Source organism: Macaca nemestrina, chromosome 15 (assembly GCF_043159975.1).
Source record: "Macaca nemestrina isolate mMacNem1 chromosome 15, mMacNem.hap1, whole genome shotgun sequence".
In the NCBI taxonomy this organism is placed as follows: Eukaryota; Metazoa; Chordata; class Mammalia; order Primates; family Cercopithecidae; genus Macaca; species Macaca nemestrina.
Window position 1 is genome coordinate 52,622,458 of NC_092139.1, and position 13,860 is coordinate 52,636,317.

Genomic DNA, 13,860 nt, shown 5'->3' on the forward strand with positions numbered 1-13,860 from the left:
ATCCCCCGCATTCCTTCCCTCCTCCCCTTGCAACGTAAGCAGCTAATTTTGTTATTGATTTCTCTTACATGGAAGGTTTTTGGGGGCAGAGGGGTGACCACTTGTGGATTTCTTGAGCTGGAGATTATTAGAACTTCATGCCCTATTAATGTGTCCAAAAGAGCTCTGTTTTCTAGGTTCAGGGACACAGTCTACAAATCACAGCCATCCAGGAAACACTTTACAAAGAGCTTTCTGAACACTGCATTTCATTTGTGGAGAGGAAAAATGCCTGCATTTAACTTCTGCCTCCCAATCTTCAGTTGACAGAAACGAGGAAACTGCTTAATTTCAGGTGTTTACTTCAAAATACCCCATCTTAGCCAAGTGCATGGCCGCTCCCTTCTGCGAATGCAAGGCTCCGCTATCATGCCTCATATTTTTTCCTCTCTCCTGGTGTTGGCTTAATGCTCATGTCCAAAAAGCAGGCTTTCAGCAAATTGCACTCTGATTGACTGACCTGGTTTTCTGCTGGGGAGCCGAACACTAAAGCCAAATGAATTTGACCAAAACTTGCTTTGCTGAATTCCTTCAGTTTCTTCGGAGCAGCCTCAGACATGCTTTATAAGAGGGATGAAGAGCATTATTTAAGAAGAATGGTACAAGCTAGAATCACAATAAAGAGGGTTTTACAGTTGGATGAAATCTCAGGTTATTTGTCCTAAGCTATTAGCTATTCGCCTCCTGGTCTTCTTTGAAGAGCACCTATTGAGACCAGGTTTCTTTTCTTTTCTTTTCTTTTCTTTTCTTTTCTTTTCTTTTCTTTTCTTTTCTTTTCTTTTCTTTTCTTTTCTTTTCTTTTTCTTTTTGAGACAGAGTCTCACTCTGTCACTCAGGCTGGAGTGCAATGGTGTGACCTCAGCTCACTGCAACGGTGTGTTCTCGGCTCACTGCAACCTCCACCTCCCGGGTTCATGCGATTCTCCTGCCTCAGCCTCCCAAGTAACTGGGATTATAGGTGTGTGCCACCATACCTGGCCAAGATCAAATTTCTAAATTCATAAAACCACGTGCCTTTGAACAATTAGATCTTGTTTTTTGACTTTCTGTTCACCTTGCCATTTGTTTTTAGCTTGAATCTCATACCCGTTTAATTCATCTAACTTAGGACACTGGTATCCAAAGTGAGGTATGGCCCCATGGGCTTTATAACAACACTTGATAGTGCTGGAGTAATGTGTTTTTGTTTGTTTGTTTGTTTGTTTGAGTTGGAGTCTCACACTGTTGCCCAGGCTGGAATGCAGTGGTGCAATCTCGGTTCACTGCAACCTCTGCCTCTCGGGTTCAAACAATTCTCCTGCCTCAGCCTCCCGAGTAGCTGGGATTACAGGCGCCTGCCACCATGGGTAATGTGGTTTTTTAAATAAGGTAAACTGGTAAAACCCAGGGATTTAGAATCTCCTGATTGTTCTCACAGACCGTTGTCTAAGCCATCCCCATCTTGGACTCCAGCCATTTCCTCTTTCAACCCAACAGCACTGTCTTCACAAACCCTAGGACTGTCACGGTCTTCCCCAGGCTAAACACTTTAATATCTCCCTATTAGTATTCTTTGAAATGAACTTTTTATTTTATAATGGCTTTAAATTTACAGGGAAAGTGCAAAGGTAGGAGAGGGTTTCCATATACTCCAAACCCAGTTTTCCCTTTAATAATATTTAATATAGTATGTTTGTTATGATAATGGACCAATACTTATGCATTGTTGTTACCTGAAGTCTATGCATTATTAAGATTTTCTTAGTTTTAACCTAAAGTCCTTGTTCTGTTCCAGGATCCCACCAGGATACTACATTGAATTTAGCAGGCATATCAGCTTCTGTCAGCTGAGATAATTTCCCAGACTTTTCTTGTTTTCGACAACCTTGGCAGTGTTGAGGAGTATTAGTCAGTATTTTGTAGAATGCCCCTCTAATGAGATTTATCCAATTTCTTATTCCTCATGATTAGACTGCAGTGGTGTGTTTTTTGGAGGAAGACCACAGAGGTCAAGTGACATTTTCCTCACCCTCAAATCAAGGGTTCACACTATCAAAATTACCTATCACTGCTGACATCAACCTTCATCACCTGGCTGAAGTAGTCTTTGTTGGCTCTCTCCACTGTGAAGTTATTCCTCTTTCCTCTTAGAAAGGAACTTATCATCAGCAGCACCCACTAAAGGAGTGGCAAGTTTTGCTCTGTCTCCTTGAGGGTGGAGTATCTACACAAATCATTTGGAATTCTTCTGCATGAAGCTTTGCCTCTTCTATCCTTATTTTGAGTTATTCAAACATTTATGTGTGTTATTATGGACTCATAGATATTTATTTTATACTTTGTATTGTTTTTGACAGAGTTTTGATCTGTCTCCCAGATTGGGGTGCAGTGGTGTGATCATAACTCACTGCAGCCTTGACCTCCGGGGCTCCGGCAATTCTCCCACCTCAGCCTCCCAAGTAGCTGGAAATACAGGCACACACCAACACACCCAGCTATTTTTTTGATTTTTTTATAGAGATGGGGTCTCCCTATGTTGCCCAGGCTGGTCTTCAATTCCTGGACTCAAGTGATCTTCCCACCTTGGCATCCCAAAGTGCTGGGATTACAGGCATGAGCCACTGGTGGTGCCCCGCCTATTTTATACTTTGAGTTATAATTCAGTGCTAGTTTATTTTGTTGTTCAAATTGTTCCAGCTTTGGTCATTTGGAGCTCTTTCAGCTGCCTCTTGTGTCTCTTTGACATAAGCCTACCGTTGTGGAGGTTTTTTGAGCACTTCTTATTTCTGGTGGTACGGATACTCCAGGTTAGGTTCCTCTCGTATCTTTCATGTCCCAGTCTTTTTTCCAAGGTTCCTTGGTTTCCTCGTTATTTCTAAAGCTACTTAGGTAAACACCTGTTTTCTCCAACTTCTTCATTCAGGTTATTGCATACGTTTTTAATACAGTTAGATTGTTTTATCACATTTTGCATTCCATCCTGGGATCTCCTGACATCCTAAATGATTTTTTTTTTTTTTACATTGCATACATTAAGGGTCATTCATTGTGCCATAAAGTTCTATGGGTTTTAGCAAATGCACAGTGCCATGTATTCACCATTACAATATTTTCGTTGGCTGAATGACTCCTCCAAAAATGTGCGTGTCCTAATGAATATATTACTATGAACCTATAAATATATTACTTTACATGGGACCTATGAATGTATTACTTTACATGGGAAAAGGACATTTTCAGATGTGATGGATTTCACTTTTCAGATAAGTGAAGGATTTTGAGTTGGAGAGACTATCCTTGATTATCTGAGTGGACCCAATGTAATTACAAGAAGGAGACAGAGTTAGGATTTAGAGATGTAATAGAAGCAAGATATTGGGGCTATCATCCAAGGAATGAAGACAGCCTTTAGAAGCTAAAAGGCAAGAAAATGGATTTGCTCTAAAGCCTCTGGAAGGATTGCAGAATCTCTGGGACACAGCTAAAGCAGTATTAAGAAGAAAATTTATAGCACTAAATGCCCACATCAGAAAGCTAAAAAGATCTCAGATCGATACCTGGATATGAGAATTAAAAGAACTAGAGAAGCAAGAGCAAACAAATCCAAAAACTAGCAGAAGACAAGAAATAACTAAGATCAGAGCAGATCTGTAGGAGATAGAGACATGAAAAACCCTTCAAAAGCAATAAATCCAGGAGCTGGTTTTTTGAAAAAATTAATAAAATAGACCACTAGCTAGACTAATAAAGAAGAAAAGAGAGAAGCATCAAATAGACACAATAGAAAATGATAAAGGGGATATCACCACTGATCCCACAGAAATACAAACTACCATCAGAGAATACTATAAACACCTGTTTGCAAATAAATTAGAAAATCTAGAAAAAATAGATAAATTCCTGGACACATACATCTTCCTAAGACTAAAACAGGAAGAAGTCGAATCCCTGAATAGACTAACATCAAATTCTGAAACTGAGGCAGTAATTAATAGCCTACCAACCAAAAAAAAAAGCCTAGGACCAGACAGATTCACAGCTGAATTCTACCAGAAGGAACTTTGGAATAGTTCCAAACAATTGAAACCATTCCAAACAATTGAAAAGGAGGGACTCCTCCGTAACTCCTTTTATGAGGCTAGCATCATCCTGATACCAAAACCTGGCAGAGACACAACAAAAAAAGAAAACTGCAGGCCAATATCCCTGATATCCCTGATGAACATTGATGCGAAAACCCTTAATAAAATATTGGCAAACCGAATCCAGCAGCTCATCAAAAAACTTATCCACCACCATCAAGTCCACTTCATCCCTGGGTTGCAAGGCTAGTTCAACATATGCAAAGTAACAAACATAATCCATCACATAAACAGAATCAATGACAAAAACCACATGATTATCTCAATAGATGCAGAAAAGGCCTTTGACAAAATTCAACATCAGTTCATGCTAAAAACTCTCAATAAACTAGGTATTGATGGAACATATCTCAGAATAATGAAACTGAGTCTTGCTCTATCATTCAGTCTAGAGTGCAGTGGTGTAATAATGGCTCACTGCAGCCTTGACCTCCTGAGCTCCAGTGATCCTCCTGCCTCAGTCTTCCAAGTATGTTGCTTCTTTTTAAGAGCAGCAGTTGTACCCAGCTACTTTTTCTAGTCTCCTATCAGCTGGGTATGAACCATGTGAATAAGTTCCGGCTAATAAGATATAAGCAGTAACTGTGAAATAGGACTTCTAGAATATTTTCTTAAATTGAGAGAAAGACTGACAGGGTATGCCTCTCTGACCTTTCCCTTCTTCATCTTTTCTGTGCCTGGAATGTAGCTAGAATGGCTGGAGATTCAGCAGCCATCTTGGCCCATTTGGGTAAGCTGTATGAAGAGGGAAGTCATATGATAAGAAAGGAGGAACAGAGAGAGCTAAGGAACCTAGGTTCTCAGTGGCTTTACACCACAACTGTATACCACAACTTTATATCTGCTGTACACTGCCAACCTCTGGGATCAGGATCTGTAATAGTTCTTCATTGCTGTGTGACAAATCACTATACATTTAGCAGTTTAGGACAACATACATTCATTGTGTCACAGTCTCTGTGGTTCAGGAGTCTGGGTATAGGTAATCCAGGTCTTCTGCTCTGGGTCTTTCAGGCTGAAATCAAGGTGACTGGGACTGCCTTCTCTCCTAAAGCTTGGGATCTTCTTCCAAGCTCACTGGTTCTTACCGTAACTCATTTCCTTGTGGTTATAACTAGCAAGTCGCAGAGCCAGGCTTTGAACCCAGGCCTATTCTCAAATCAACTTTATTGTGCACAGAAATCACCTGAGAACCTTTTTAAAATGCAGATTCAAATTACCACATTTTACACGGCAAGTCTAGTTGCCTTGTGAGATCTGCCTCCAGCCCAGTTAAGCCCCCATGTGAATTTTCAGCTAATTCTTGAACTTACTTGCCGACTCCAATGATCAACTAGGTTGCATCTAGAACTCCTTATTAACCACATTCCAAGCTGAGCTTTTCCTGGCTTCCTAACCTCACCCACCTGATTACCGTACTGCCTGGTTGCTGAGCTAGAAGTCACAGGGATGGTCCTGCCTGCTTTCTCTCCTACTCCTGTAGATTCTCATTCCTGTTATCTTTCCTCCTGCCACTGCTCTGTTCTGATGCTCATCACCTCCTGTCTGGACCTGTGCAAGGGTCTTCCTCATGAGTCTTCGTTCTGTGTTTCCTGGCTTGTAGTTTGGATTATTGGTACCAATTCTTCACCCCTCTGTAAGAGAATTGTTCATCCATCCTGTTGCCATGACCTTATGATGAATGGTCCTTGGCCTGGGGCTTGGTAATGTGACTTGATTTGTCAGATTGAAATGTTCACAAGTGTGATCTGAGCAGAGGCTTGAAGTGTGCTCGCACAGTTGGGCTTGCCCTCTTACACGGCTGCAGGCACGAAAATGCCCTAGACAGTTTTTGGTGCAAGAAGCATGAGAGATGTGTGAAGCAGACCCACACCCCACTTGTTGTCCAGAGCCATGCCCACCCAATATCAGCCCAGGTCAGCCATACTTAGCCCAAATGCAGGTGCAAGAATGAAAAATAAATGCTTATCATTGTTTTTAACGTGTTTGTTACTTAGCAAAAGCTGACTAATATACAGTCCTAATTTACTTTCTCCACTGCCAAAGTCACTGTTGTGAAATAGATCTATCTTGTTACTGGTATACGATGTCCAATTTATTCCACAGGATTAACTCCCAAATGTTTACCCTGCCCTACATGTAAGCCCATCTTGCTCAACCTCAGTCTATCATTCCTGTCTCATTCTGTCGTGACTCTGACTCATTTGACATTCAGAATACTTGAAGGACTGAAGCAAGCTTTGGTCTTTCACCACTCTAAACCTTTGCCTTCTCTTTCTCTCTGCCTGGACTCTTATCTCATATCTGCTTCCTGCCTCGTCAATTCCTGCTCATTCTTCAAAGCCTGCTCAAATGCCACCACTCTGAAACCTTACTTTGCTCTCCCAAAAGCGGCCCCTTGCTGTCCCCATAATAATGCTGTTAGAGTACTCATTTCAATGCACTGTAGCAGATTGTGTCTATGACCTGGCCTAGCCCAATAGCTTCAGGGAAGTGATTCTACATTATTCATGCGTGTGTTCCTTACATCTATGGCCAGCTCATGTCCTGGCACACAACAGATGCTCAAAACAGGTAAATGAGTAATTTTAAGGGGCATCATTTGGCAGTCTGCCCTTTTAGGCAATGCAGTGAGCTTGTGGAGAGCAGATTATTCAGAGTTCACATTCAAGCTGTGTTGCTGTGGTTCTCAGAGTAACTGCCAGGAAACGAGTTAGGTGTGTTGAAGACTTACCTGCCCTGCTCCAGGGCAGATGGTGAGTGGCATAGTGCCACAGTGGGAGCACGGGACTGAAAGCTGAGAGCCAGCCTGCAGCCCTGGCACTGTCCCCAACTTACCCTTATCTCTTTGAGCTTCACATTCTTTGCACGATGAAGCATGTAGATTTGAGAGTCAGCCCAGCTCCTGTTGACTCCGATGTCCAGTTGTTGCATTTTGTAGGAGTTTGGAATAGGAGAAGTGAAGAGCCATAAGGAAAGGGCCTCTCACAATGCAATTAGGGGAACCTGCCCCTTACTGTGGGCAGGGGACTTGGCTTTCACCAACCTCTCCCATACAATTGCTCTTGTTATCTATTTGCTGGGCAGAAATGGCACCCAAACTTAATGGCTTAAGACAGTAATTTTTTTTTATTATTTCTCATGCTTTTGTAGGTTGTGTGGGCTTATCCGGGTAGGTTTCACTCAGGGTCTTCTATGCAGCTGTAGGGCTGGAGTTATTTGGGAGCCTGACTGGGCTGAGTACCTGGTATCTCATCTACACAGCTGGCAGTGATAAGGGCTGTTGGCTGGGGCTGTCAGCAGAGCACTGCTGTGTGGCCTCTGTGTGTGGCTTGGGCCTCTGGCAATGAGATGGCTGTGTTCTGAGTGGGAGTGTCCTAAGGCTGAGGGTTCCCAGTGACCCAGGCAGAAGCCGGGTTGACACTTCTTGCAAGATTTCTGATGACCTAGCCTCAGAAATCTCAGAACAATTTTGCCACATTGTTTTGGACAAGCAAGTCACTAAGGCCAGCCCAGATTTAAGGGTGGGGACTCAGACTCCCCCTCCTGATGGGAGAATGTTGAAGAATTTGCAGCCATCTTTCCTTGCCTCAGCATGGAAACGTGCTAAGAATCTTGGAATTTGGAAATAAATTAAGACTAAAAAAAGGCCAGATGAATAGCTCTAAATATTTTGGGGTGCTTTGAGGTCTATCCTCAAGGCTGGTGGAGAGGCTCTATGTCTTATCCCATCTTGAATCAGAGCATCTCTCTGAGGTTCAGCTTCAGATACTATTAAAAGAAGAATTCCGTGGCTTCTAAGGGTGATGTCATGACTAGGGTTAGGTGTGCACACACAGCCTTAGCAAACAAATGTATGCTGAGTGAGTTTCTCCTTGGGTGCCCCTAGGCCAACGTAAGTGCCTACAGCAGAAGACACAGATGCAGGCCTGGCCTGGCCTTATAGGGGCTACTTCCTTAGTAGGCAGAGCTCCGGGGACTCCCTTTCCCTATTCGGAACTTTGTTAAATTTCTCACTGGGCTGTAAATCCCTCAGCATCTTGTTAACTCAGTTTTCCACTTGGAAATTGGGTGTACAGACACAAACTGGAGCACTTGTCACATTTCTATCCTCTGCTGTATCACGAACTGTAAAAGGAGCTGCTAACAGGAAGCACTTTTTGTGAAAGTCCAAGAGTCTCATCTTCCTGGGCTGTTTGTTGCCATTCTACCTGGAATCTCTCTTAGTTTGCGTTTCCCTCCACAATCTTGTTGCAGGTGGGCAAGGGGTTTTCCCCATCTCTGTGTCCTGCTTGGTGTCTTATTTGCACACAAGAGGCTCTCCATAAAGTTGAGACTTGGGTCGAAGGAGTTAAAGAGCTCCACACTGTCCCACTGACAGTTTCCTTGGGAATCCCTCCAGGAGCCTCTGAACAGCTCTAACTTCACTGCTTTGAGGATGTTTTACTGCTAAAAGGGAGAGGGATGTCTTTTCTCTTTTGATGGATTGGTGGCTGAGCTGGAGGGAGAAGAGGTTACTCGCTGCAGAGGTCAGGGTGGACAGGGAGGCAAGGAGACCTTGGCTGGCCACGCTTCTTGGGGAACTGCTCCAAGTCTGGGCTTGTCATACTCCTTGCCTGCTTTTAGTCATCGGGGTCATTAGGCTCTGTGGCACATGGCTCTGACTGTCTCCTCGTTGAAGCGTAGAAAGATTGGCTAAGGACAATCTAAGTCCAAAATGTCATAAATTTGTCATAATTTGATTTCCCTTTTTAGGCCTGCACTGTGTATGTATATTTATAGGTGCTTGATGAAGGCCTGGGAATTAGATAACTCAGGGACAGTTGGCTGTCTGACCACATGTTCTTGGCTCCTCTGGAATTAATGTTACTGGAGAAAATGCAAAAGCAGTAACTGGTCCCTGTAAGGGCAGTCTTCACTCTGCCTCTTCCCTCTCCCTGCAATGAGTGGTTGGTTCAGCTCTTTTTTTTTTTTTTTTTTTTTTTTTTGGAGACAGAGTCTCACTCTATCACCTAGGCTGGAGTGCAGTGGTGCGATCACAGCTCACCACAACCTCGGCGTCCTGGATTCAAGGTATTCTCCCACCTCAGCCTCCTGAGTAGCTGGGTCTACAGGCGTGCACTACCATGCCCAGCTTATTTTTGTATTTTCAGTACAGATGGTTTTGCCATGTTGGCCAAGCTGGTCTCAAACTCCTGGTCTCAAGTGATCTGTCTGCCTTGGCCTCTCAAAGTGTTGGGATTACAGGCGTGGGCCCCCATGCCTAGCTGGTTGGTTCATCTTTTAAGAATGACTGACTTGAATGATTCTTCCCAGTGTGTAGTTCCATGATGGGGGCTCAGGAGCAATCGGAATGACTCTTTCTGGGTCAACAAAGCCAGACAATTCTGAGATCCTGAGCCTTCAGTAATGGAATCTGTCTTAGTTTGAGTTTCCCTCCAAAAGTAGAACCTGAGAATAGAAAGATGAGTGCAAGTAGTTTTCTAGGGGGTGAACCCAGGGGTCAGGTAGGAAGAGCAGGCAGAATGAGACAGAGAAGAAAAAAGAATCAAGTTGAGAACGTGTTGCTTTGAGCAGCTCGACTTGATTTTGCTCAGACCTCTGAGAAGCAGGATGAGAGACTGGGACACTTATCCATGGGCCTGGCTCCTCAGCTGGTTGTGGTAGCCCCCCGGATGCTGGCCTCCCTCTCATCTGGCTGCTCTGCTGCTGGACCTGAAAGGGTCTGGTGCACTGTAGAAGCAGACACTGGGGAGAGAGAGCAGAAGAACAGGGGGCATGTGCATGTGCTTGAGGAGAGAAGCTATCAGTGCTGGGTGAGTCTGAGCTCCTAAGGAAATGTCCACCACTCTGGCTGGAGTCAGAAGTGGGCTGAGCAGACAGGATGTAGAGCATCTTTTACTTTCAAGTGGGGAAAACCTCTGATGATGTCTTCAACCATAAGGAGGCATGGGTCCCTAGGACCTACTCTATGAAAGGGAACAGGAGCAATGGGTTAGGCGCTGGGCTTGATTAATTCTGCAATGTTTAGGACAGAATTGTTACCACACAGAAGACTCATCACTATTGTTTCCTCCTGGTTCTTCTTTGACCAACTTAAGGTAGTTTCTCATCTGAGACCAAAAAGCTACCCATGGCCCCTTCTTTGGGTTAAAAAATATTCCAGGTCATGCCTACTCTTTTTTTTCCCTCCCTCTCTACTTCCTTCTTTCATACACACACTTGTTTGCTCTCTTATCTTTCTCTTTCTCTTCCATTTGTCCTCCCTCTGCCTTCCATTTCTTCAATTTCCCTCTCCTTCCTTCCTCCCTCTCCCTCTTTTTCTCCCTGTATTTCAACAATTATTCTTTAATTTTCAAATACTTAAAGATTTTCAAGATTTCTTTGTTATAAATTTTGAGTTTAATTCCATTGGATAGAGGGTATATTTTGTATGTAGAGTACATATTTTATATGCATATTTTATATGAATTGAATGATTTTAAATTTGCTGTGATTTGTTTATGGCCCAGAATATGGTTATTTTTGGTGAATGTTTCATTTGTACTTGAAAATAATGTGTATTCTGCTGTTGTTGGATAGTGGAGGTTCTTCTTTTTTTTTTTTTTTTGAGACAGAGTCTCGCTCTGTCGCCCAGGCTGGAGTGCAGTGGCACGATCTCGGCTCACTGCAAGCTCTGCCTCCCATGTTCACACCATTCTCCTGCCTCAGCCTCCCAAGTAGCTGGGACTACAGGTGCCCCCTACAATGCCCGGCTAATTTTTTTGTATTTTTAGTAGAGATGGGGTTTCACCGTGTTAGCCAGGATGGTCTCGATCTGGACAGTGGAGGTTCTTTAAAGTTAAATAAGGTTAACTTGGCTCAAAGTATTGTACTTATCTCCCATATCCCTAACTGCTTTTCTGTTTACTTGCTCTGTTGATTACTGAGAGAGAAGAGATAGTTTCTCCAAAACTATAATTGTGGATTTGTCTCTTCTCCATTCCCTTTTACCAACTTCTGTTTGATACATTTTGAAGTTATGTTGTTAGGCACCTACGCACTTAGTATTGTTATATCTTCTTGGTGAATTGTTCTCTGTATCATTACATAGGGATACTCTTTATCCCTGGCAGTTGTCCTTGTTCTGAAATCTAGGAGGTCTTATTCCTTGTCTGATGCTGATACAGCATTCTAGCTTTCTTTTGGTTAGCGTTTGTATGGTGTACATTTTTCCCATGCTTTTATTGGTGATCTATTTTGTCTTTATATTAACGTGGATTTCCTGTTGAAAGCATGCCAATTTGACAATCTCTGTATTTCACTTGGGATGTTTTAAACGATTTAGACAAATTTAATGTAATTATTGGTATTGTTGACTTAAATCTATCGCCTTTCTAGTTATTTTCTATCTGTCCTATTTGTTCTTTGTTTTGTTTTGATATTTTTTTCATTTTCTTGCCTTCTTTTGGATGTGTTGGATATTTTTCATGATGCTAGTGTATCTCCACTATTGGCTTATTTTGCTTATCTATGTCTGTCTAACTTTATCCTGATTGGGGTACACAGAGCCTCTCACATCTGTAGTTTATAGTCTTTCATTAATTTTAGAAAATTATTGGCTATGATCTCTTCAATGTATTTCTTCTGTCTAATTCTCTCTCTTTTCTCCTCTTAAGACTTAAATTACATGTATATAAGACAACTTGATATTGTCCCACAGATTTTGCATACCTTTTTTTTTCCCTTTTGTGTTTCAGTATTATGGTTTTTATCGACCTATCTTCAGATTCACTGGATCCTTGCTTAGTTGGGTCTAGTCTGCTAATAAGACCATAGAAGGAATTTATCTCCGAAATTGTGTCTTGCATTTACATCTGACTCTTGTTTTGACTCTGCTGAAATTCCCTATCTGTTTGCTGGTGCGTGTTGTTAACTTTTTCCATTAGATTTCTAACATCTTAATCATAGTTATTTTAAGTCTATGTCTGGTAGTTCTAACGTGTAAGTTATCTCTAAGTCTAGTTCTTTTGACCGTTATATCTTTCTACAATGTGTTGTTCTTTCTTGCTTTTTTGTGTCTTAAAATTTTTAATTGCATGCCAGACATTGATTGTAGAAAAACAGTAGAGACTGAAATAAATAGTATTTACACAAGAAATGAGCATGCCTCTTCTGTCAGGCTGTCAGCATGGATGGTTCAATCAATCTAGTCAGCAATTAGGCTGGATTTTGATTTTGTTGTTGCTATCACTTCCTTCAGTACATCACAGTCTTCATATACCTCTATCAGTGGACTTTTGTTAGTGTGGAGATTGGAGTGAGAGGGGTTGTTTCAGTTTTCCTGATTTATACACAGCTCTTAACAACAGTACCTGTGTGGCCAATTTCTCCAAGGTTTTGACCCTCCCCATTAATAGTCTCTGTTGCTTTTTACTTGGTATTCATGGTGGAGACTGGGGGTAGAAAGCGTCTCACCTTTCCTTGTCTAGCCTCAGACTTAGGTAGGGATTCCGTACCTGAGTCTTGAGGATAGAGTTTTATCAGTGTATCCCCGCTCCCGCCACGGAAACCAAACTCTGTTTTGTCTCTGTGTTGTGTCTTGGTTGGGAAAGAGTTTCCTGCCCCTTACCCAGCAGTAGCAAACCTCTGCTTTGTCTTGGTGCTGGGTGCAGGATTCTGAGCTCAAGAGCATTTTCTTCCCCTAATCTAGCAGCTTAAAGCTGTTGCTTCATCTGAATGCATAGGGTCTGGGAAGAGGGCAGGATGTGTACCTGTATTTCAGTGGCACCACCTGCACGCCTGCACCACTCTAGGGATGTTGTTCCAGTCTCTTTTCTCATGAGTTCCTGGTGAGGGCCCATGGCAAAGAATGTGTGAGTGACTGTGAACCCTCCTGGTATCCAGGGATCCCATAAGTGCAAACTGATATGCTGGCCCAGACATGATGTTTCATTAATATTTTAAATGATATCTTCTTGTCTACTTTTGTGGTGGGTGCTTCTTCTTCCTGTGCTCTGACAAAGGTGAAACACGTGGTGTGCCCCATCTCTCCTCAGAAGGGCTTTTCACCCTTTAGAATTTAGTTCATTTGGTTGCCTTGTGACCTCAACACTGACGGGCTCAAAAATATTGGATTTTGTAGATTTCCTGGTTTTTCCTCATTGGTGTCATGGGGAGTATTCTCTTGTGGCTTTCTACATCCTAAGCAGAAGTGGGGGAACTCTTATCTGAATGTCTATGAAAAGCAGGAAACTGGGACAGGCCCAGGTGGTTGAGTTTGCACCATAACTTGTCCCTTTTGACTAATCCCCATCATTTGGACAATTCTTTGGCCACCTTTGTGATTTGTGGAGAAGCCACCACCTGGATTTATCCCTCAACTGTAAGCACCACAGTCTTGGGGAAAACAAGGTACGACTCCACTTCTGTGCCTGACATTCTGGGATACTGCCACCCCCCACCCTAACCCAGCAACACTTGCCTGGGAGAGACAGTGGACACATCTAATTTGCCATCTAAGGGCAGTGTGGTAGAGGGGGAGATCAGTTATGTTATCAGAACCACCAGCTCCATGAGGGCATGAACCAGGTCAGATGTACCTTTCAGCTTGTGGCAGATCCCTCTTCTCCAGTTTAAGCAGGTCTCCAGAACCCTGGCTCGCAGTTTTCTTGTCTGTAGAATTAGAGGTTGGACTAAATTCTCTTGGAATGGATGGCCC